Source organism: Podarcis tiliguerta, assembly GCF_965153285.1.
Source record: "Podarcis tiliguerta genome assembly, chromosome: 18".
Lineage (NCBI taxonomy): Eukaryota > Metazoa > Chordata > Lepidosauria > Squamata > Lacertidae > Podarcis > Podarcis tiliguerta.
In genome coordinates this window covers 7,124,159-7,146,017 of record NC_139551.1, presented here as the reverse complement: position 1 = coordinate 7,146,017, position 21,859 = coordinate 7,124,159, and the positions used below count along the sequence as shown (strand labels likewise).

At 48.0% G+C, this 21,859-nt stretch overlaps 1 protein-coding gene across 1 annotated transcript in view; it reads right to left on the bottom strand.

Moving 5' to 3' along the window:
* ZBTB7A (zinc finger and BTB domain containing 7A) overlaps positions 1-12,101 on the bottom strand; it is a 68,601-nt gene extending 56,500 nt beyond the window's left edge. The window contains exon 1 of the mRNA XM_083421659.1: positions 11,695-12,101. The gene's annotated coding sequence lies outside the window, so the exon portion shown is untranslated. The remainder of the gene's footprint in view (positions 1-11,694) is intronic.
* Between the last annotated feature and the right edge of the window lie 9,758 nt (positions 12,102-21,859).

The following is a 21,859-nucleotide window of genomic DNA, read 5'->3' as shown; positions in this document are numbered from 1 at the left end:
CCAGATTCTACATGCTTTCCCAGACACAAAAGACAGGAAACAAATCACACTTTCCTAATATATGGACCAGCTTGAGAGAGAGCTATTTTGGCAAAGCAAAGTGAACGTTATGGTTTGAAAGCAGTTAACACCCCTCAGGTTCACTGTCTCCACTAGAGGTTCCGCAACTTGAACTACATGCTCCCTATGCAGGTGGTCCAAGAAAGGCAGGGTGGTGTAGTGGTTACAGCAACCCACCACTCAACAAGAGAAAAGTTGTGGAAGAGTCAATGCCACCTCTGGATAGTTCAGTTAGAGCGTAGGGCTGAGGACGCCAAGGTTGCAGGTTCAACCCCTGTATGAGACAGCTGCAGATTCCTGCATTGCAGGGGGTTGGTCTAGATGATTGCTGGGGTCCCTTCCAACTCTATGATTTTCTATTTGGCCCTGCATGTGATTTGTGGGTGTCAGACGATGGAAATCAAGGCTGATTGAAGCAGGGTCCGATTGTTGCACAGCCCTAAGAGGACTTTGACTTACGGCCCCCAATTTTGCAGAATACAAAATTGCTGGTTGCAAAAAACTGATTTTTCACTTAAAAACTTGCCCATTGCAAGGAACCTTCTCACCAAATGTTTAATTTATAAGGAGACAAAAACAGAGAAGCCGGTTTCTTATACATATTCTGCACCTGTATTAAGGCGATAAATGAAATCTTTGGTAGAAACAGAAACACCCAAATGTGTTTTACTGGGATATATCCGAACACAGGAAGCTACCGTATTTTTTGCTCTATAAGACTCACTTTTCCCCTCCTAAAAAGTAAGGGGAAATGTGTGTGCGTCTTATGGAACGAATGCAGGCCGCGCAGCTATCCCAGCAGCCAGAACAGCAAGAGGGATTGCTGCTTTCACTGCGCAGTGATCCCTCTTGCTCTTCTGGCTTCTGAGATTCAGAATATTTTTTTCTTGTTTTCCTCCTCCAAAAACTAGGTGCGTCTTGTGGTCTGGTGCGTCTTACAGAGCGGAAAATACAGTATATTATACAGACTCAGGCCACTGGTCTATCGAAGCTCATTTACAGTGAGTGGCAGAGACTTTCCAAGGTTTGAAGCAAGGCACCCAGCTCTTCCACCAAGCTACTGAACGAGGAAGACTTGAAATTTGCAACAGCGATGATCACTGCTGCCAGACTAGTCATAGCAAGAAACTGGATAAACCAGATGACACCTTGCAGTGATATACAAACATATGGGATATAGCACTGTTGACAAAACTCACACATTATAAGATATACCGAAGGCCACGCACCGAACAAATTCATTTAAAAATCGAGCTTGTTAAAGTCACGGGAATGTAAAATTCCAAACACCCGTTTCCACTCCTATAATTTAACACCTAAAAAGTTATGTGAACACTTCTTTAAAGGATAATTCATTTTTATATTTTTTTGCTCAGGGTAGTAGCATGCTTCTGAATACAGTGGTGCCTCGCAAGACGAAATTAATTCATTCTGCGAGCTTTTTCGTCTTGTGAATTTTTTCGTCTTGCGAAGCACCACTGTGTATTGACGGTTTCCCATAGGAATGCATTGGCGGTTTTTAAAAAAAGGCGCAAGACGTTTTCGTCTTGCAAAGCAAGCCCATAGGGAAATCCGTCTTGCGAAGCAACTCAGAAAACGAAAAACTCTTTCGTCTTGCGAGTTTTTCGTCTTCCGAGGCATTCGTCTTGCGAGGTACCACTGTAGCAGTTGGTGTAAACGGCAGGAGGGGAGCGGACGGCTGTTGCGCCCAGTTCCCGCTTGCGCCTTTCGCACTGTGAGAGCAAGACGCCTGGATGAATTGGGCCAATGGTTTCGTCTTCCAAGCTGCTCTTACGTTCTTTCGCCCTGCTGGGTGGGAAAAAGTTCGCCAAGTGGTCCAGGCAGAGGTCCCAGCAATGTTCAAGCGCTCCACACACACAAAAAAAGTTTTAGTTACTGGAATATGCAGAAATGGACGAATTGAGGGGAAAAATCAGGAACCAATGCGATCAGAGATTCACCGAGGACTGGAATAAATTTACAGAGTATATCAAAAATGTATGCGAGGAGCAACTAACGCTTGTAGGCTTTCAAGAAGCTCTGTGAAAACGATTGACTGAAAGATTGCTTGAAAGATACGATAAGATTAAGATTGTTAAAGTACAATATAAATTTAAGAAATGAAAGTAACAGTGATAATATGGAAAATTGTCAGATAGGCTGAGGGAAGTCTAAAGGATGTATATGTTAGAAGTGGATGTTAAATATGGATGGAATGTACATTGGAAATTGAATAAAAATTAATTATATATATATATAAAGTTTTAGTTACAGGTATAGCCGTGTTGGTCTGCCGTAGTTGAAACAAAATTTTAAAAAAATCCTTCCAGTAGCACGTTAGAGACCAACTACTGTATTTTTTGCTCTATAAGACTCACTTTCTCCCTCCTAAAAAGTAAGGGGAAATGTGTGTGCGTCTTATGGAGCGAATGCAGGCTGCGCAGCTATCCCAGAAGCCAGAACAGCAAGAGGGATTGCTGCTTTCACTGCGCAGCGATCCCTCTTGCTGTTCTGGCTTCTGAGATCCAGAATATTTTTTTTCTTGTTTTCCTCCTCCAAAAACTAGGTGCGTCTTGTGGTCTGGTGCGTCTTATAGAGCGAAAAATACGGTAAGTTTGTTCTTGGGATGAGCTTTCGTGTGCATGCACACATCTTCTGGTACACTGAAGATGCTTCTTCAGATACACTGTGGATCCGTAGAAGTGTGCATGCACACGAAAGCTCATCCCAAGAAGAAACTTAGTTGGTCTCCAAGGTGCCACTGGAAGGAATTTTTCAAAATTTTGTTTCGACAAAGTTTGAGAACCACTGTGGCCTCCTCTTAGGGTTTCAGACCAGGGTCTTTCCCAGCCCAACTTGGGAGACGGCAGGGACTGTTTCTGCACGCGAGGCATTTACCTGTTCCACCTAAGAACCAACCCCCGCCCCCTTCCAAGTTTTCCACAGGAGTCGTTCGCCTACTCGGGGAGGGAAAAAGCAGTAATGACCTTCAGAGCCATCGCCTGACCTTCATGGGGGAAAGCACTGTGAACAGACAGGCTAGGAGCAAAAACAAGACAAAACACCAAAAACCCACAGGACACAAAACGCACACAGAAGCGGTGGAATCCTCAAGTTTGCTTGCTCCGGGAAGTAGGCGAGGACAAGGGGATCCGGGGGGGCCCTGGCGATCCGGATTTCCAAGCGCTGCTGCATTAAGCGGAACAGAAAGGGGGGGTCCATTTGAGAGCCCTGCATTTCCTCCAGCATGCTATCGAGGGGGGGGGGGCACAGCAGCAACCACTGTGTGATTCAGCCCTAGGGGTTAAGTGCAGGCAGTGGAGAGACATTGGCATGGGGAGGGGGGAGAGAGATGGAAGGGTGGGGATTGGGGGAGAGTACTAACAATCATAGTCTTTGAGCAGCCTCCTCCACTCTTGGCCTGGCTGCCAGAAAGGGGGGGGGGAATCAGGGAGGGGAGACTGGAGCCAGGACAAATTTGCATACACCCCACCCTCCTTCCATGCCAGAGCCGCTGTTTTGTTAAATCCACCAAGTGGGCAAATTCATACCTACTTTCTCAACCTGCCAGTTCTTCAGGGCTTTAAGTGGGAAGAAGAAGAAGAAAACAGGACCCCACCCAACTCCCCCCCCCTCTGCGAGCACTGGAAGGCATGCAAGACTGAGCACATCTCGTGCTTCTCCTCCTCTCACCTGCCCCTTCCCAAAGTAGCTTCCACCTCCCAGGATTCCCATTTTCCGACGCTCAGGTTCCTTGCAGACCCACCTCGCTCTCTGTGTGCCCCATTCATAGAATCCTAGAGTTGGAAGAGACCACAAGGGCCATCGAGTCCAACCCCCTGCCAAGCAGGAAACACCATCAGAGCACTCCTGACATATGGTTGTCAAGCCTCTGCTTAAAGACCTCCAAAGGAGGAGACTCCACCACACTCCTTGGCAGCAAATTCCACTGTCAAACAGCTCTTACTGTCAGGAAGTTCTTCCTAATGTTGAGGTGGAATCTTCTTTCTTGTAGTTTGGATCCATTGCTCCGTGTCCGCTTCTCTGGACCAGCAGAAAACAACCTTTCTCCCTCCTCTAGGTGACATCCTTTGATATATTTGAACATGGCTATCATATCACCCCTTAACCTCCTCTTCTCCAGGCTAAACATGCCCAGCTCCCTTAGCCGTTCCTCATAAGGCATCGTTTCCAGGCCTTTGACCATTTTGGTTGCCCTCCTCTGGACACGTTCCAGTTTGTCAGTGTCCTTCTTGGACTGTGGTGCCCAGAACTGGACACAGTACTCCAGGTGAGGTCTGACCAGAGCAGAATACAGTGGCACTATTACTTCCCTTGATCTAGATGCTATACTCTTATTGATGCAGCCCAGAATTGCATTGGCTTTTTTAGCTGCCGCGTCACACTGTTGGCTCATGTCAATCATAGAATCGTTTCCAGGCCTTTGACCATTTTGGTTGCCCTCCTCTGGACACGTTCCCCGCCCCCTGCGTCTTTAAACATCTCCCAACAGCATGGAGGTTAAGGCATGGGGATAAGCTGAATTGGTAGAACATAAGAATCTTAATCTCAGGGTTCAAGCCCCACGGTGGGCAAAAGATTCCCGCATTGCAGGGGGTTGGGCTGGATGACCCCACGGGGTCTCTTCCAACTCTATGATTCTGCCGTTCATCTTCGTTCCGCTCTGTCGGAAATCCCATGTGGACAGATCGTTACCGTCACCATAATCATTGATTAAACTTACTGGTCGCACGTGACCCAAAGGAATCCAAGCAACTTACAGCAATATGTATTTTATACAGTGGTACCTCGGGTTACATACGCTTCAGGTTACAGACTACGCTAACCCAGAAATATTACCTCGGGTTAAGAACTTTGCTTCAGGATGAGAACAGAAATCATGTAGCCGCCCAGAGTGGCTGGGGAAACCCAGCCAGATGGGCGGGGTACAAATAATAAATTATTATTATTATTATTATCCGGCAGTGCGGCAGCAGTGGGAGGCCTCATTAGCTAAAGTGGTGCTTCAGGTTAAGAACTGTTCCAGGTTAAGAACGCACCTCCAGAACGAATTAGGTACGTAACCAGAGGTACCACTGTACTGATTTGGATTAAAGGTGACCGCCAGTTAGGGTGCGGACGCTCTTCAAGGGCGACCCACATGGTTCAAGGAGACCAGCATGTTGACCGTGTAGGACTCAGTAGGGAAGAAGATGGAGACAATGCTTGAATTCTGGCTCCCTGTCTTCCTCGCCAGCAGATGCCGCTGGGATGGTCGCACAAACACACCTGTTTTAATTCACACTTATAGATTTATATCCCACCTTTTCTGCAAGGAGCTCAAGGTAGGATACTCACTTTGCCGCCTCTCCGGAGGTTTGGGCCGAGAGATATCACTACTGACCCACGGCCACCAAGTGGGCCTTTGAACCCAGAGCCCAGTCGAACGATCTAATCGCTGCATCACGCCATTACAAGCAGAGACATCACCTTGCAAACAAAGGTCCGTATAGTTAAAGCTATGGTTTCCCCAGTAGTGATGTATGGAAGTGAGAGCTGGACCATAAAGAAGGCTGATCACCGAAGAATGGATGCTTTTGAATTCTGGTGCTGGAGGAGACTCTTGAGAGTCCCATGGACTGCAAGAAGATCAAACCTCTCCATTCTGAAGGAAATCAGCCCTGAGTACTCACTGGAAGGACAGATCCTGAAGCTGAGGCTCCAAGACTTTGGCCACCTCAGGAGAAGACTCCCTGGAAAAGACCCTGATGTTGGGAAAGATGGAGGGCACAAGGAGAAGGGGACGACAGAGGACGAGATGGTTGGACAGTGTTCTCGAAGGTGCCAGCATGAGTTTGACCAAACTGCGGGAGGCAGTGGAAGACAGGAGGGCCTGGCGTGCTCTGGTCCAGGGGGTCACGAAGAGTCGGACACGACTAAACAACAAAATTGGACACTTGCGACCAAGTGAAAATGCCTAAAATCTGCTCCACCTGGAAACAGATGGCGGGGATCGTTGGCTCTTGACTGTTTTCGCACACTAATGCCATATCCTCTAGGAATAAGCCGATATATATGCGGACTGTCTCTGAATCAAGTGACTTTTCTTCTTTTAAGTTCTTTTAAGTTCTCAGAAGTTCTTCACCAGGCTCAAGGCTGCCATCTGAACTAGCCAGACATTTTAACTGAGAATCAATCACAGTCCATACATCAACTGAAAAAAATAAAGGCTTCACAGCCATCTTTCCCAAAGATGGCAAACCTTGGTTTAAGGAGCCATTAGGCACCTAGCTTCTACATCCGAGTCTTCTAACCCTGAGTCTTCTAACCCTGAGTCACTGCCCTCCGCTAAAGCCCTGCAAGCTGCCATCAAAACTGCCGCGTGGGAAGATTTCCAAGCTTCCGCCAAACAGCCCCCTACACCTACTCAAAAGGGCCAGAGGCCCTCCACATTCCCAGCTAGCAGGAATTCGGGACTTGTGTAGGTGTTGCGTCTGACGCTGCAAAAGGGAGCCAGGGAGAATCTAGGCTGGCTTTGGAAATAAAAGTGGCCAGGGGTATACTTTCTAACGCCGTTAGAAAGAACCAGCTACTTTTCCAGTTCACGGATCTCCCCTGCTAACAGAAGAAGACTCTTTCTCCATCGCAAAGGAACGGTGCGTGGCTATTTGCAAGTCCCCCCCAAAAACCCAGGCTTGCGGTCTGCGTCTTCCGTCTCATCAGCCACCCTGGGCTAAGCCTTTGGGGCTACGCCAGCCATGCCCCACGGTTTCATCAGCAAGCGAGCGTGAGGAACTTGTTGGGAGCTCATCAAAGCCAGGGGTGATGGGAGAGACAGTCCAGCACATTTTAGACGGCACGTTGTCCACTTCTACCTTAATGCACGTTTCTCGAAGAAAGAGAAACCAAAAACACCCAAGGCACATTTCTAAAATAAAAACCAAAAGCAAAGTCCACGGCTAGGGAAGTCTTCCCAAACATCAGGTCCAGGCTGCTTCTTACAGCCTGATCAACCTGCTTCCTTGGACCCCTTCTAACCACAGACTGAATCCCCAGGAGAAACAGATGCAGGTCAGAAGACCTGGAGAGGCGCTTTCATAGAATCCTAGAGTTGGAAGAGACCACAAGGGCCATTGAGTCCAACCCCCTGCCAAGCAGGAAACACCATCAGAGCACTCCTGACATATGGTTGTCAAGCCTCTGCTTAAAGACCTCCAAAGAAGGAGACTCCACCACACTCCTTGGCAGCAAATTCCACTGTCGAACAGCTCTTACTGTCAGGAAGTTCTTCCTAATGTTTAGGTGGAATCTTCTTTCTTGTAGTTTCGATCCATTGCTCCAGGTCCGCTTCTCTGGAGCAGCAGAAAACAACCTTTCTCCCTCCTCTAGGTGACATCCTTTTATATATTTGAACATGGCTATCATATCACCCCTTAACCTCCTCTTCTCCAGGCTAAACATGCCCAGCTCCCTTAGCCGTTCCTCAGAAAGCATCGTTTCCAGGCCTTTGACCATTTGGGTTGCCCTCCTCTGGACACGTTCCAGTTTGTCCGTGTCCTTCTTGAACTGTGGTGCCCAGAACTGGACACAGTACTCCAGGTGAGGTCTGACCAGAGCAGAATACAGTGGCACTATTACTTCCCTTGATCTAGATGCTATACTCCTATTGATGCAGCCCAGCTTTCCGTCAGCGCAGACAAAACTGAGCAGGGTGAACTCAGTGCAAGGCTCTATTTCATGCATCTCTTTCGAAGACAGGCCCCTATGGAGAATGGTTTAGGGCAGAGATCTCACTTTTGTTTCTAGGGAAGATTTCTAGGTAAGAGAGCCTTTGAAGCCCTGGAGAGTGACTACAGACACATTACCAATGGTCTACAACTGTTCATAATGCAATCTGATGTGTTCTTCTCGACACCTCTCAAGTACCATTTCCCACCTCATAATGATAAACTTGGGACGGGGTGGCGCTGTGGGTAAAACCACAGAGCCTAGGACTTGCCGATCAGAAGGTCGGCGGTTCGAATCCCCGCAATGACGGGGTGAGCTCCCGTTGCTCGGTCCCTGCTCCTGCCAACCTAGCAGTTCAAAAGCACGTCAAAGTGCAAGTAGATAAATAGGTACCACTCTGGCGGGAAGGTAAACGGCATTTCCGTGTGCTGCTCTGGTTTGCCAGAAGCAGCTTAGTCCTGCTGGCCACATGACCCAGAAGCTGTACGTCGGCTCCCTATGCCAGTAAAGCGAGATGAGCGCTGCAACCCCAGAGTTGGTCACGACTGGACCTAATGGTCAGGGGTCCCTTTACCAAATGATAAACATTGCTCGGGAGGCATTAAAATCCCTCCCCTCTTCTTATTCATCCTTACGAACAACCCTTTTAGGCCGGCCAGCAATATTCACCTCAAGCGAACATCGTGAAGAGAGCCGAGAGCCAATGGGACACCTTGGAGTCAGTCGCCACCTCTTAGCCTGACCTACCTCACAGGGTCATTGTGAGGATGAGATGGGGAGGAGCACGACCATGTCCACCGCCTTTAGACCCTCTGAAGATAAAGGCAGTATATAAATGTAATAATAATAATAATAAAGCAGGTGTGAGTTGAACAACACCGAAGAATTGATGCTTCTGAATTATGGTGCTGGAGGAGACTCTTGAGAGTCCCATGGACTGCAAGAAGAACAAACCTCTCCATTCTGAAGGAAATCAGCCCTGAGAGCTCACTGGAAGGACAGACCCTGAAGCTGAGGCTCCAAGACTTTGGCCACCTCATGAGAAGAGAAGACTCCCTGGAAAAGACCCTGATGTTGGGAAAGATGGAGGGCGCAAGGAGAAGGGGACGACAGAGGATGAGATGGTTGGACAGTGTTCTCGAAGCGACCAGCATGAGTTTGACCAAACTGCGGGAGACAGTGGAAGACAGGAGTGCCTGGCATGCTCTGGTCCCGGGGGTCACGAAGAGTCAGACACGACTAAACAACAACAACAATGAGTTGAACAAGGGTCTTTCACATCCACCCTCCTATAAAACACCTTTTAAGCAATCCAAGGTTTCTGTACACGTCCTTTCAGCTACCTTGACAACAGCCAGTGGCCACACTGGGATCTCTTTGTAGCTTCTGCCGTCCAAGTTCAAACTCAGGACATTGGTGATTCCTCCGAATATTCATCGAGAGATCTGTAGCCTGCCTCGGTAGGCTAATTTTTAAAAGGAAATTAAAAAAGACCAATACAATACTAACATCCCAATGCAAGCAAACACGCTGTTTCCTCACCTGCTGCCCAAACAAATCCCTTTCTTTTGGGGATTCATGTGGGTAGGTAGAAGGCAACCTTACTATTATGTCCTAGCCTAATCAATGAAATTGGGCCTCGTCTCCCCTGCGCTACAGAAGAGCGCCAAACATCCTCAACCAGAACCCTGCTATTTAGCTTTGACAGACCCACGCTGCGTGGAGCACTCTTCCAACACAGCCCCGCTTTTGACTGAAGACCTTTCTCATTGACAACTGCGCAGCCGTTTCCAAATTTTCTCAGGTAGCATCTCACTTGTAACATCTGCATGTGCAGTTGTTAATGTGTCTTTTAATGCTTTTATACAACCGTAAAAACCGCCCCGCTTGTGGGAGAACGGCATATCGGATCATTAAACCGCAGAGTTGGAAGGGACCCCGGGAGGCATCTAGTCCAACCCCCTGCAAATGCAGGAATCTTTTGCCCCATGCGGCGACCCTGAGATTAAGAGTCTCTTGCTCTACCGACCGAGCCAAAGAATAATAATAATGAACCTATTTAATTGATAAAGCCTCCCTCTTCAGTAGTTTTGTTGTTGTGGTTGTTCTGGAAACCTTTACAGACAAATCCCACCATTTAAAATACTTGCATAGGAACAATTTAAACCCCTATAACACAGGACCGCCGTCCCCCATGCACTTAAGCAAGTCCATAGGCCAAAAGTAGAAATCCGAACTCGAGGCTGCATTGACTCGCAAGCTCCGTAGGAGCCAAACCTTCCTGCGGCTGTTGTTGTGTATATGCATATATAGGAGATAGATAAATAGACAGACAGATAGATAGATAGAATGGCAGGTGGTTTGGGCAAGTGGTTTGCATGACTTTCTTTAATTTTAAGGAAAGTTATGATGTGTCTTATTTTGAACAGGTTGCGAGTCACCTGAAGGCTTTTGAGCAGCAAGCGAATAGCAAGTCTAAATAATAATAATAATGATAATGATAATATATTAACAAATATGCTACAACTATTTGGAACTATTTTCATGCTCCCACCCCCAGTTTTTGAACCTTAAAATCATTCAAAACCCTGAAACCCATCACCACATTCACCCCTCTAAATATCAGAAGCTCCCCCCCAAAAAACCCAAAATATTTGCCCCCAGTTTCCATATACACCGCCTTCAACAGCAGCCCCCTCCTCAAATTCCCCCTTAGAAGGGTGAGGAGGGGACCAGAGCCTCAGCTGCCCCCTCTGTACCCTTCACAGCCCCCATTGGGGAAGCTGGGAAGGCAAGCGAGCCCCGCCCGGGGCCTTGTACTAGGCCTCAAATCCCCGGCCTTTCCTGGTCGCCGCGCCCGCGGACCCCACCTCTCCCCCCCGGGGGCAGGGCTGGCTCGAGCCCTTAGCCGCTTTCCCTTCCCTTCCCTTCCCCCTCCTTTCCTCCCTCCCTCGGTCCGCCATTGGCCGCGGCGGCGGCTGGTAGGGAGCGGAAGCGGCAGGCGGGCCGGCCATTGGCCGCCGCGGCCGCCCGTCAGCCAGCCTCACGCGGAAGGCCGAGGCAAGGCCCCGGCGCTGAGCACCTCGGGAGACGTAGTCCCCGCCTCCATTGCACCTGCAGGCCGGAGCGCGGGGGAAAGACTACAATTCCCAGGGAGCCGAGGCACTTGTCCTCCCTGGGGCTTGCAAGAGCCCCCTCCCTTAAAAAAACACACACACATATCCTGCTTGAAGCGAGTACAACGTATGCAAACGCAGCACAGAATAGGGTCTTTGGCAGGAAGGAGGAGGAGGAAAGGAGGGCTGGGGGGCTGAAGGAGGAGGAAAGTTATTTCCAGCTTCCCCTTTGCACTTAATTGCAACCTTTCCCCCCCCCCACCCAAAAAACACCCCCTGCAGTTCCCCAATGCAAAGGGACAAGCCAGGACATTAATATATATATCACACAGAAAATGCAAATATTTCCAGATTGCAACGTGCCCTATACAGCTTTTGCATCTCGTGCAATTGCACTTGCGCCCCCCCAATGCAAAACACACAGCCCCCCCCCCCAGCAGCACCCTTGACTTCAGGCTCTCCTTTCACCTTCAAGGCTGCTTTCCCTCCCCCCCCCCACGCACTTCAAACACCCCCTCCCCACTCTCCTCCCACCCCCACCCCACTGAACATCTCTCCTCTCCCCCCAACCCCCCCCAAAACACCCCCAAAACCCCTGCCCTCCCCCAGCAACCTCCTCTCACTTAAGGCAAAGTTGTTGACCCCCCCCCCCAGCCAAGATCCCCTGGGTGAAAGTTGCAAAGGCAAAGAGGAAGCAGGAAAAGATGACAGCGGGGAGATCTCTCTGTTTTAAGGGGATCGGATCCCTTGACCAGCCAAAAAAAATAAGAGGAGGATCCGGTGGGCTTACCTTGTTGGTCCTGAAGGTGTGGGGTGTGGGGGCCCAGGAAGAGGAGGAGGAAAGGGGGGGCGCCTGGAGTTTGTGTGGAGTCAATTCCTGAGCAGCTTCTGCCCGTCCGGCCTTCCTGCCTCCCTCCTTTTTTCTCTCTTTTCCTCTCCCTCTCTCTCCTCTCCTCTGTTCCTGCCCCTACTGTAACAGTAGATGCAAAGCCCCGTATGATGCCGTGAACTCCCTTCCTGGTTTGCTCTCAGGGTAGGAAAAAAAAAAAAAGAGAGAGAGAGAGAAGCAGAAAAAAAAGAACAGGGGTCCCTCCCTTTTCTTAAAGGTGCAGCAACTGCGTTTGGGGGGGGGGGTGAACTTGCTTTCTCTTTGGCAAAGCTTTTCCCTTTTTGCAAACTGACTTTTGCAAACTGGCTGGGCGAGTCTCGGTTGCTTTTTTTTGCAAGGGAGACTTTATTATTTTTTTTTGCAAAGGAGGAGGAGGAACGAGGAGGGAGATTGCAAGTGGCAAAGGCACTGGGGGGGTGGAAAGGAGGAGGGGGGGGGAGAGAGAGAGAGAGCATTCAAGGCAACCCCCCCCCCTTATCCCAGCCTCGCTTGCTGCCACGTCTCACCCTTGGCTTGCTTGCATCTTGCCAAGGGCACACGCTCCGGCTGCAAGCGGGCAATGGCCGTGTGGTTTTTCGCTATATTTTTAATTTTTTGCAGCCTGCAATTGCTGCCTGCTCCGACCCCACCCAGGCGACGGAGCGACCCTTCTCCTCCCAGCTAAGCCCATGTTATCTAACCCTGCAACGCGGCCATCCCCGGCGAGGGAAGCGTTTGCAAGCCTGGGAGGTGTAAAGGGGACCCTGCAATGCAAAGCAGCCAGCCTGGAGAAGACACAGGTGCGTTTCCTTATTTAAAAAGGGAGGAAAAAAATAAAATCTTTTTGGAAAGAGTTGGGGAGAGTCGGGACTTTTTATTTTATTTTTATTTCATTGCTTTGCAAATGATGTTGATGATAATAATGATGCAAGCTTTAGGACCGCACAGCACGTTGGAGATGCAAGCTGGAATCTCTAGTCAGCTGCGAGGAAAGCGTTTGCAAGCAAAGCAGCCAGCCTGGAGAAGACAGGTGTGTTTCCTTATTTAAAAAGGGAGGAAAAAAATTAAAATCTTTTTGGAAAGAGTTGGTGGGGAGAGTCGGGACTTTTTATTTTATTTTTATTTTATTGCTTTGCAAATGATGCTGATGATAATGATGCAAGCTTTAGGACCACACAGCACGCCGGAGATGCAAGCTGGAATCTCTAGTCACCTGCGAGGAAAGCGTTTGCAAGCCTGGAGAAGACACAGGTGCGTTTCCTTATTTAAAAAGGGAGGGGGAAAATAAAACCTTTTTGGAAAGAGTTGGTGGGGAGAGTCGGGACTTTTTATTTTATTTTTATTTTATTGCTTTGCAAATGATGTTGATGATAATGATGCAAGCTTTAGGACTGCACAGCACGCCGGAGATGCAAGCTGGAATCTCTAGTCAGCTCCGAGGTTTGCAAGCCGGGGAGGTAGAAAGGGAACCTTTCAATGAAATGCAAAGCAAAGCAGCCAGCCTGGAGAAAACAGGTGCGTTTCCTTATTTAAAAAGGGAGGGGAAAAATAAAACCTTTTTGGAAAGAGTTGGTGGGGAGAGTCGGGACTTTTTATTTGATTTTTATTTTATTGCTTTGCAAATGATGTTGATGATAATGATGCAAGCTTTAGGACCGCACAGCACGCCGGAGATGCAAGCTGGAATTTCTAGTCAGCTGCGAGGAAAGCGTTTGCAAGCCTGGAGAAGACACAGGTGCGTTTCCTTATTTAAAAAGGGAGAGGGAAAAATAAAATCTTTTTGGAAAGAGTTGGTGGGGAGAGTCGGGACTTTTTATTTTATTTTTATTTTATTGCTTTGCAAATGATGCTGATGATAATGATGCAAGCTTTAGGACCGCACAGCACGCCGGAGATGCAAGCTGGAATCTCTAGTCAGCTGCAATGCAAAGCAAAGCAGCCAGCCTGGAGAAGACAGGTGCGTTTAAAACGGGAGGGGGAAAATAAAATCTTTTGGGAAAGAGTTGGTTGGGGAGAGTCGGGACTTTTTAATTCTTTGCTTTGCGAATGATGTTGATGATAATGATGCAAGCTTTAGGACCTCACAGCACTCCGGGTCCTCCGCAGAGGGATTCCCTCCTGTTTGACTAGTGTCCAATTTGATTTCTTTTTTTAAAAAAAATTATTTTATTAACATATAAAACACATACAGTGGTACCTCAGGTTAAGTACTTAATTCGTTCCAGAGGTCCGTACTTAACCTGAAACTGTTCTTAACCTGAAGCACCACTTTAGCTAATGGGGCCTCCAGCTGCCGCCACCGCGCCGCCAGAGCACGATTTCTGTTCTCATGCTGAAGCAAAGTTCTTAACCTGAAGCACTATTTCTGGGTTAGCGGAGTCTGTAACCTGAAGCGTATGTAACCCGAGGTACCACTGTACATATACGTTTACACAATACACGTACACAACACACTACCTTATTTTCATAACATAAAACATACCTACATCACGATACAGAATACCTACCCATTCTATACATATCAACACACCTATCCCACACGAACACCCACCAACTTGACTTCCAGCCGTTCTCGTTACGCTACTTTATTTTCCCAATTAGCTTCATTATTTCTTTAATCTCTTCTTCTATCTTGACTTTACTCTCCTTTCACTCTAATCATTTTCTGGATTCACTCAATATCTGTCAGAAATTCTACTTTCCCCACATAAATTTTGATGTATTCCATAAAGATAGTCCACTCCTTATTCACTTTTTGTACCAGATCTCCTCTTATCCTCCCTGTTAGTTCGGTAATATGGAAGGATTCCATCATTTGTTTTTTTAAAAAATTATTTTTTTGCGGTATTCCATCATTTTAGATAACCAGTCTGAATAATAATAATAATAATAATAATAATAATAATATATTATTTATACCCCGCCCATCTGGCTGGGTTTCCCCAGCCACTCTGGGCGGCTTCCAAAAGAATATTAAAACACTGTGATACATCAAACATTAAAAGCTTCCCTAAACAGGGCTGCCTTCAGATGTCTTCTAAGTCTGGTAGTTGTTGTTCTCTTTGACATCTGGTGGGAGGGCGTTCCACAGGGCGGGTGCCACTACCGAGAAGGCCCTCTGCCTGGTTCCCTGTAACTTGGCTTCTCGCAGTGAGGGAACCGCCAGAAGGCCCTCGGCGCTGGATCTCAGTGGCAGAACGATGGAGGTGGAGACGCTCCTTCAGGTATACTGGACCGAGGCCGTTTAGGGCTTTAAAGGTCAGCACTTTGAATTGTGCTTGGAAACGTACTGGGAGCCAATGTAGGTCTTTCAAGACCGGTGTTATATGGTCTCGGCGGCCGCTCCCAGTCACCAGTCTAGCTGCCGCATTCTGGATTAGTTGTAGTTTTAGTTGGGACGCTGCTGCTTTTCCAATTTTTGGCAATCAATAACCTTGCCGCCGTAGTTGCATACATAAATATTGGTCTGACCGTTCTAGTGTGCAATTTGATTTCACCAGCAAGACGCCCATCGCTGAGCTCAGCCTTGGGTCCATGCTGCTGGTGGGCGAAGGAGCCAGGGACATTTTGCTTAATTGATGATGGTGGTGGTGCAAGCTTTAGGACCTCACAGCACGCCGGAGATGCAAGCTTAAATGCCTAGTCAGCTGTGGAATTCCCTCCTCCTGCTCCAGTGCTTTTTAATGTCATCTTGGGCAACATCAGCCACTGGGCTGGGTATTAAGTTTAGACTGTAATCAGTCTAGCTTGTGTGTTTTTTAAAATAATAATAATACAGTGGTGCCTCGCAAGACGAAAAGAATCCGTTCCGTGAGTCTCTTCGTCTAGCGGTTTTTTCGTCTTGTGAAGCAACCCGATTAGCGGTATTAGTGGTTTAGCGGCTATTAAAGGCTTAAGGGATTAGCGGCTTAGCTGCTAAAAGGCTATTAGTGGCTTAGTGCCTTAGAAAAAGGGGGTGGGGAGCGAAAAAACACCCCCAGGAATCGCAAGCCATTTTCGTCTTGCGAAGCAAGCCCATAGAGAAATTCGTCCTGCGAAGCGCATTGAAAAACGGAAAACCCTTTCGTCTAGCGGGTTTTCTGTCTTGCGAGGCATTCGTCTTGCGGGGCACCACTGTAATAATAATAATAATAATAATAATAATAATAATGTTTTGTGTTATCTATGTCATCCAAAGGCCTGTGTAGATAGGCAGCCAGCATAAATACTGTTACTGCTAAATAAATGGTGATAACAAAATAAAATATTATTATTACTGTTGCCAGAGGGCGACCAATGCATTTTTCCCAACAGTTTTTTTTTTATAGTTTCGTGTTAAGCGCATTTTCATGTTCAGCGTATTTTTTGGTATCGAACTATAATAAATTAATGATCGGTGAATAACAAAGGAACCGTTCATATGATTTATTTATTGCATTTGTGTAGTGCGATGTTTTAAGGCTGAGCTATCCCTGCTCCTGCCAACCTAGCAGTTTGAAAGCACGGACCTTTGTTGGCAAGGTGATGTCTCTGCTTTTTAAGATGCTGTCTAGGTTTGTCTTCACTTTTCGGACCTTTGTCGGCAACTGAGCGACCTTTCGGCTTTGGCCCAGCCGCTTCATCAGCTCTGGATCTACTTGTACTTGTCCTCCGCTGTTCCCCAGTAGCATGTTGGACGCCTTCCGACCTGAGGGGCTCATCTTCCAGCGTCATAACTTTTATATGCCTGTTGTCTTTGTCCATTGAGTTTTCTTGGCAGGGATACTGGAGTGGCTTGCCGGTTCCTGCTCCAGGTGGATCACGTTTGGTCAAAACTCTCCACTATGACCTGTCCATCTTGGGTGCCCTGCTCGGCATAGATCATAGCTTCTCTGAGTTATTCAAGCCCCTTTGCCACGGCAAGGCAGTGATCCATGAAGGGGGGTCCCATAAATATGAGGGCCCTAAGCCACAATGGGCTTTAAAGGTCAAGACCAGCACCTTGAACCTGACTCTGCAATGCAGAAATCTTGCCTAATGTGGGGCTCGAACTCACAACCCCAAGATTAAGGGTTCTCAAGATGCGCTTTGTCTGGGATTGAATAGCCCAGTTACTTGCAGGTTCTTGCATATTATTATTATTATTGATTATTATTTTATTTATTTATTTATACCCTGCCCTCCCCAGCCAAGGGCGGGCACAGGGCGGCTAACAAGCAATAATAAAAACAAGTTGAATGAATAGAACTTAAAAACAAAATTAAAATACAACATTAAAATATTGAAGCATTAAAATATTAAAATGTAGCCTCATCGCAGGAGGAGAAAGGAAAAGAAAAAAGAAAGAGGGGGAGGGAATAAAATTGGCTCCAAGCCAAAGGCCAGGCGGAACAACTCTGTTTTACAGGCCCTGCGGAAAGAAATCAGATCCTGCAGGGCCCTGGTCTCATGAGGCAGAGCGTTCCACCAGCCGGGGCCAGTGTTGAAAAGGCCCTGCCTCTGGTTGAGGCTAATCTGACTTCCTTAGGGCCCGGGAACTCTAGGGTGTTGCTATATATGTACCTTAAGGTCCTCCATGGGGCAGACCGGGAGAGGCGGTCCCGTAGGTAGGAGGGTCCTAGGCCGTGAAGGGCTTTAAAGGTCAAAAGCAGCACCTTAAATCTGACCCTGTACTCCACCGGGAGCCAGTGCAGCTTGAAAAGCACTGGGTGAATATGCTCCCATGGCAGAGACCCCCGTGAGGAGCCTCGCTGCAGCATTCTGCACCCGCTGGAGTTTCTGGGACAGCTTCAAGGGCAGCCCCGCGTAGAGCAAATTACAGTAGTCAAGCCTGGAGGTGACCGTCGCATGGATCACTGTGGCCAGGTCGGGGCGGGAAAGGTAATGATGACACTTATTTCCTGCCCCTTCATCGCAAGGTCTCCGCGTGGTTTCACAAGGTCAAAGCACAAATGAAATACCGTGTTTTTCGCTCTATAACACGCACCAGACCATAACACACGTAGTTTTTAGAGGAGGAAAACAAGAAAAAAAATATTCTAAACGAAACAGTGGATGTATGATTTTTGTGGTTCATGCTGTGGCCACAGACATGTGATCTGACAGTGAGTTTGGAGTAGCCCAATGCAAAAATCCTGAGGATCCATGTGGATCCGTGCTTTGTAACCACCTTTTAAGTGGGGAGGGAAGGAAAAGCACTCAAGGGACAAGGAACACGCGTGGGATGGGTGGAGAAGGATGCTGCTAATAATGCAGAAGAGGGGTTTAAGGGGAGAAGGAACACGTGTGGGGTGGGTGGAGAAGGATGCTGCTAATAATGAAGAAGAGGGGTATAAGGGGAGAAGGCTCCTCTCCTCTCCCACTTTGCTCCTTTAAAGCAAGCAGGCTCTGCTTTTCTCCCTCCTCCCCGCTCATCCCCGGCTTAGCGAGCTGAAAAACTTTGCTGCTATTTAGCGAGCTGAGTGGGGAGGAGAGAGGGACAGAGAGCCTGCTTGCTTTAAAGGAACCAACCGGACAGGAGCTGCTTACACTTGTGTAAGCGGCTCCTCTCCTCTCCCGCTTTGCTCCTTTAAAGCAAGCAGGCTCTCTGTCCCTCTCTCCTCCCCACTCAGCGGCTCTTCTCCCGCTTTGCTGTTTCAAAGCGAGCCACGGAGGAGGGAAGGAAGGGGAACCATGGATCCTCTGCTCACGACGGCAGCAGATCCCCCCCCCCCCCCGCCACCCGCAGGCATTCGCTCCACAACACGCACAGACATTTCCCCTTACTTTCTAGGAGGAAAAAAGCGAGTGTTATGGTGCAAAAAATACGGTAGCTAAAATGAAAACAAGAATATCCACCCAAACACATTTAAAAGGATGTAAAGGTGATAAGGGTTGGCTTTAAGGTCACACAAGGGCAAATCGAACCCCCCCCCCCACTTCCTGCAAATTTGGATAGTTGAACATCAGGACAGGAATGAGTTCTGCAGTTACCCAAGAGAAAAATGGGACCTTCTCTGGGCTAGCTAAGGGATGGGGGTGGACTCTTTTAAAAATCAATTAATTAAAATAGAAATTTAAAACAATACCAAATGCACATTCGTATATAGAGATTTCTCTGAATCTCGAGACTTCCCACCATCCCTTTCCATGAGTCTTATTGTCAACATTTTCAAGGGGCTGCCCTTGAGACTGACCCAGAAACTCCAGCGGGTGCAGAATGCCGCGGCGAGACTCCTTACGGGGTCTTCGCTGCGAGATCACATTCACCCGGTGCTATACCAGCTGCACTGGCTCCCGGTGGAGTACAGAATCAGGTTTAAGGTGCTGGTTTTAACCTTTAAAGCCCTATACGGCCTAGGACCCTCGTACCTACGGGACCGCCTCTCCTGGTATGCCCCACAGAGAAACCTACGGTCTGCAAATAAAAACATCTTGAAGGTCCCAGGCCACAGAGAGGTTAGGCTGGCCTCAACCAGAGCCAGGGCTTTTTCGGCTGTGGCCCCGATCTGGTGGAACGCTCTGTCACAAGAGACCAGGGCCCTGCGGGACTTGACATCTTTCCGCAGGGCCTGCAAGACAGAGCTGTTCCACCAGGCCTTTGGTCAGGGCGCAGCCTGACCCCCTCCTCTGGCACAGAATTTTGCTTAATGGTTGCCATCAATCTGATTTTAATTAATTTTATAATGAATGTTTTTAGAATGTTGGGTTATTTTGATTGTTGTTAGCCGCCCTGAGCCCAGCTTCGGCTGGGGAGGGCGGGATATAAATAAAATTTATTATTATTATTATATTGTTTCTTAAATCTTCATTTTGTATCTGTCCGTGTCAGGGACGCGGGTGGCGCTGTGGGTTAAACCACAGAGCCTAGGACTTGCCAATCAGAAGGTCGGCGGTTCGAATCCCCACAATGACAGGGTGAGCTCCCGTTGCTCGGTCCCTGCTCCTGCCAACCTAGCAGTTCAAAAGCACATCAAAGTGCAAGTAGATAGATAGATCTGGCGTGAAGGTAAACGGCATTTCCGTGCGCTGCTCTGGTTTGCCAGAAGCGGCTTAGTCCTGCTGGCCACATCACCCGGAAGCTGCATGCCGGCTCCCTCAGCCAGTAAAGCGAGATGAGCGCCGCAACCCCAGTCGGCCACGACTGGACCTAATGGTCAGGGGTCCCTTTACCTTTACTATCTGTCCGTGTTATCCAAAGTGGTTTGTTACATTACAAGTGACATTAAAACCTTGCCAATGTTTTCATCCCCTTACAGTGGTCCCCTAAATAAATTATAATTCCCCCCCTCCATTCAAGAAGGACACTGACAAACTGGAACGTGTCCAGAGGAGGGCAACCAAAATGGTCAAAGGCCTGGAAATGATGCCTTATGAGGAACGGCTAAGGGAGCTGGGCATGTTTAGCCTGGAGAAGAGGAGGTTAAGGGGTGATGTGATAGCCATGTTCAAATATATAAAAGGATGTCACATAGAGGAGGGAGAAAGGTTGTTTTCTGCTGCTCCAGAGAAGCGGACACGGAACAATGGATCCAAACTACAAGAAAGAAGATTCCACCTCAACATTAGGAAGAACTTCCTGACAGTAAGAGCTGTTTGACAGTGGAATTTGCTGCCAAGGAGTGTGGTGGAGTCTCCTTCTTTGGAGGTCTTTAAGCAGAGGCTTGACAACCATATGTCAGGAGTGCTCTGATGGTGTTTCCTGCTTGGCAGGGGGTTGGACTCGATGGCCCTTGTGGTCTCTTCCAACTCTGTGATTCTATGATTCTTTATTGAAGTGAGGAATTTTCCATTTGTCAAAAGAAAGGTGAATATATAATCTGTGCTCATGAAGCATCCACCAGCTGCAGCGTCTTCATCTTGCTTGGATTGAGTCTAGTCCAGGGGTCAGCAAAGTTTTTCAGCAGGGGGCCGGTCCACTGCCCCTCAGACCTCGTGGAGGCCGGACTATATTTTGAAGAAAAAAGAACGAATTCCTATGCGCCACAAATAACCCAGAGATGCATTTTAAATAAAAGCACACATTCTACTCATGTAAAAACACGCTGATTCCCGGGCCGTCTGCAGCCTGGATTGAGAAGGCGATTGGGCCAAATCCAGCCTCCGGGCCTTAGTTTGCCTACCCATGGGTCTAGGTCAGCAGTTCTCAACCTGTGGGTCCCCAGGTGGTGTTGGACTACAACCCCCATCATCCCTGAGCTCTGGCCTTGGTAGCTAGGAGTGATGGGAGTTGTATTTCAACAGCATCTGGGGACCCACAGGTTGAGAAAGGCTGGTCTAGCCTTACTGGACCTCATCCAGTCCATTGCCACACCTAAGCACTGGTTCGGAACATCCCCTGATGGAGAGGAGAGGGATAATTGAGTCCACATCTTTGGATTACCTCCCCCTGGCAAGAGTGAGGTAGATATTGAGTACCACGGGAGGTAAAATATAGTATAATCGCTTAGCATCACTGCCAAAGTAATCCCTTGTGGGGCAACGTTTAAGCAGAGCTTAAGAAGCCCATCTCAAAGAGGAACTGCGGTGATTTCAGTCAATCTTTGCCGCTAGTTTGGTTTGTGTTTGGTTCAAGTCATCCAAATGATTGGGATGTGGAAATACAAATTCGGAATGTGAAGAACTACCTGAAAATGATTCGCAGATGTTATCTAACATCAGAGCAGGCCTGCCAAGATGTATAAGACTGAATCAGATACCGTATTTTTCCATGTATAAGACTAGGGATTTCCCCTAAAAAATAATGTCCAAAATTAGGGGATGTCTTATACACGGATAGTGCCCCCCCCCATTTTCTTAAATCTGAGTCCCCCAAAATAGGGGGCGTCTTATACATGGGAGCATCTTATAGACAGAAAAATACGGTAAGTGCTGGAGATGCAAAGAGTTGGAGGGAATGTTCTTTCATGTGTGGTAGACTTGCAAAAGAAGCTTCCTGCAGCCAACCGGAAGCCGCGCTTTGGTTTCCGAACGCTTTGGAAGTCGAACGGACTTCTGGAACAAATTCCGTTTGACTTCCAAGGAACGATTGTGCTGAGCTAGTTTGAATTATTACAGGGAAGCTTCCTTACGATCCACTCTGCCTAACTCTTGCATGCTGATTTTTGTATGCTGGTGTTACGGCCTTAATGTTCGTTGCTATCTAAGGAAG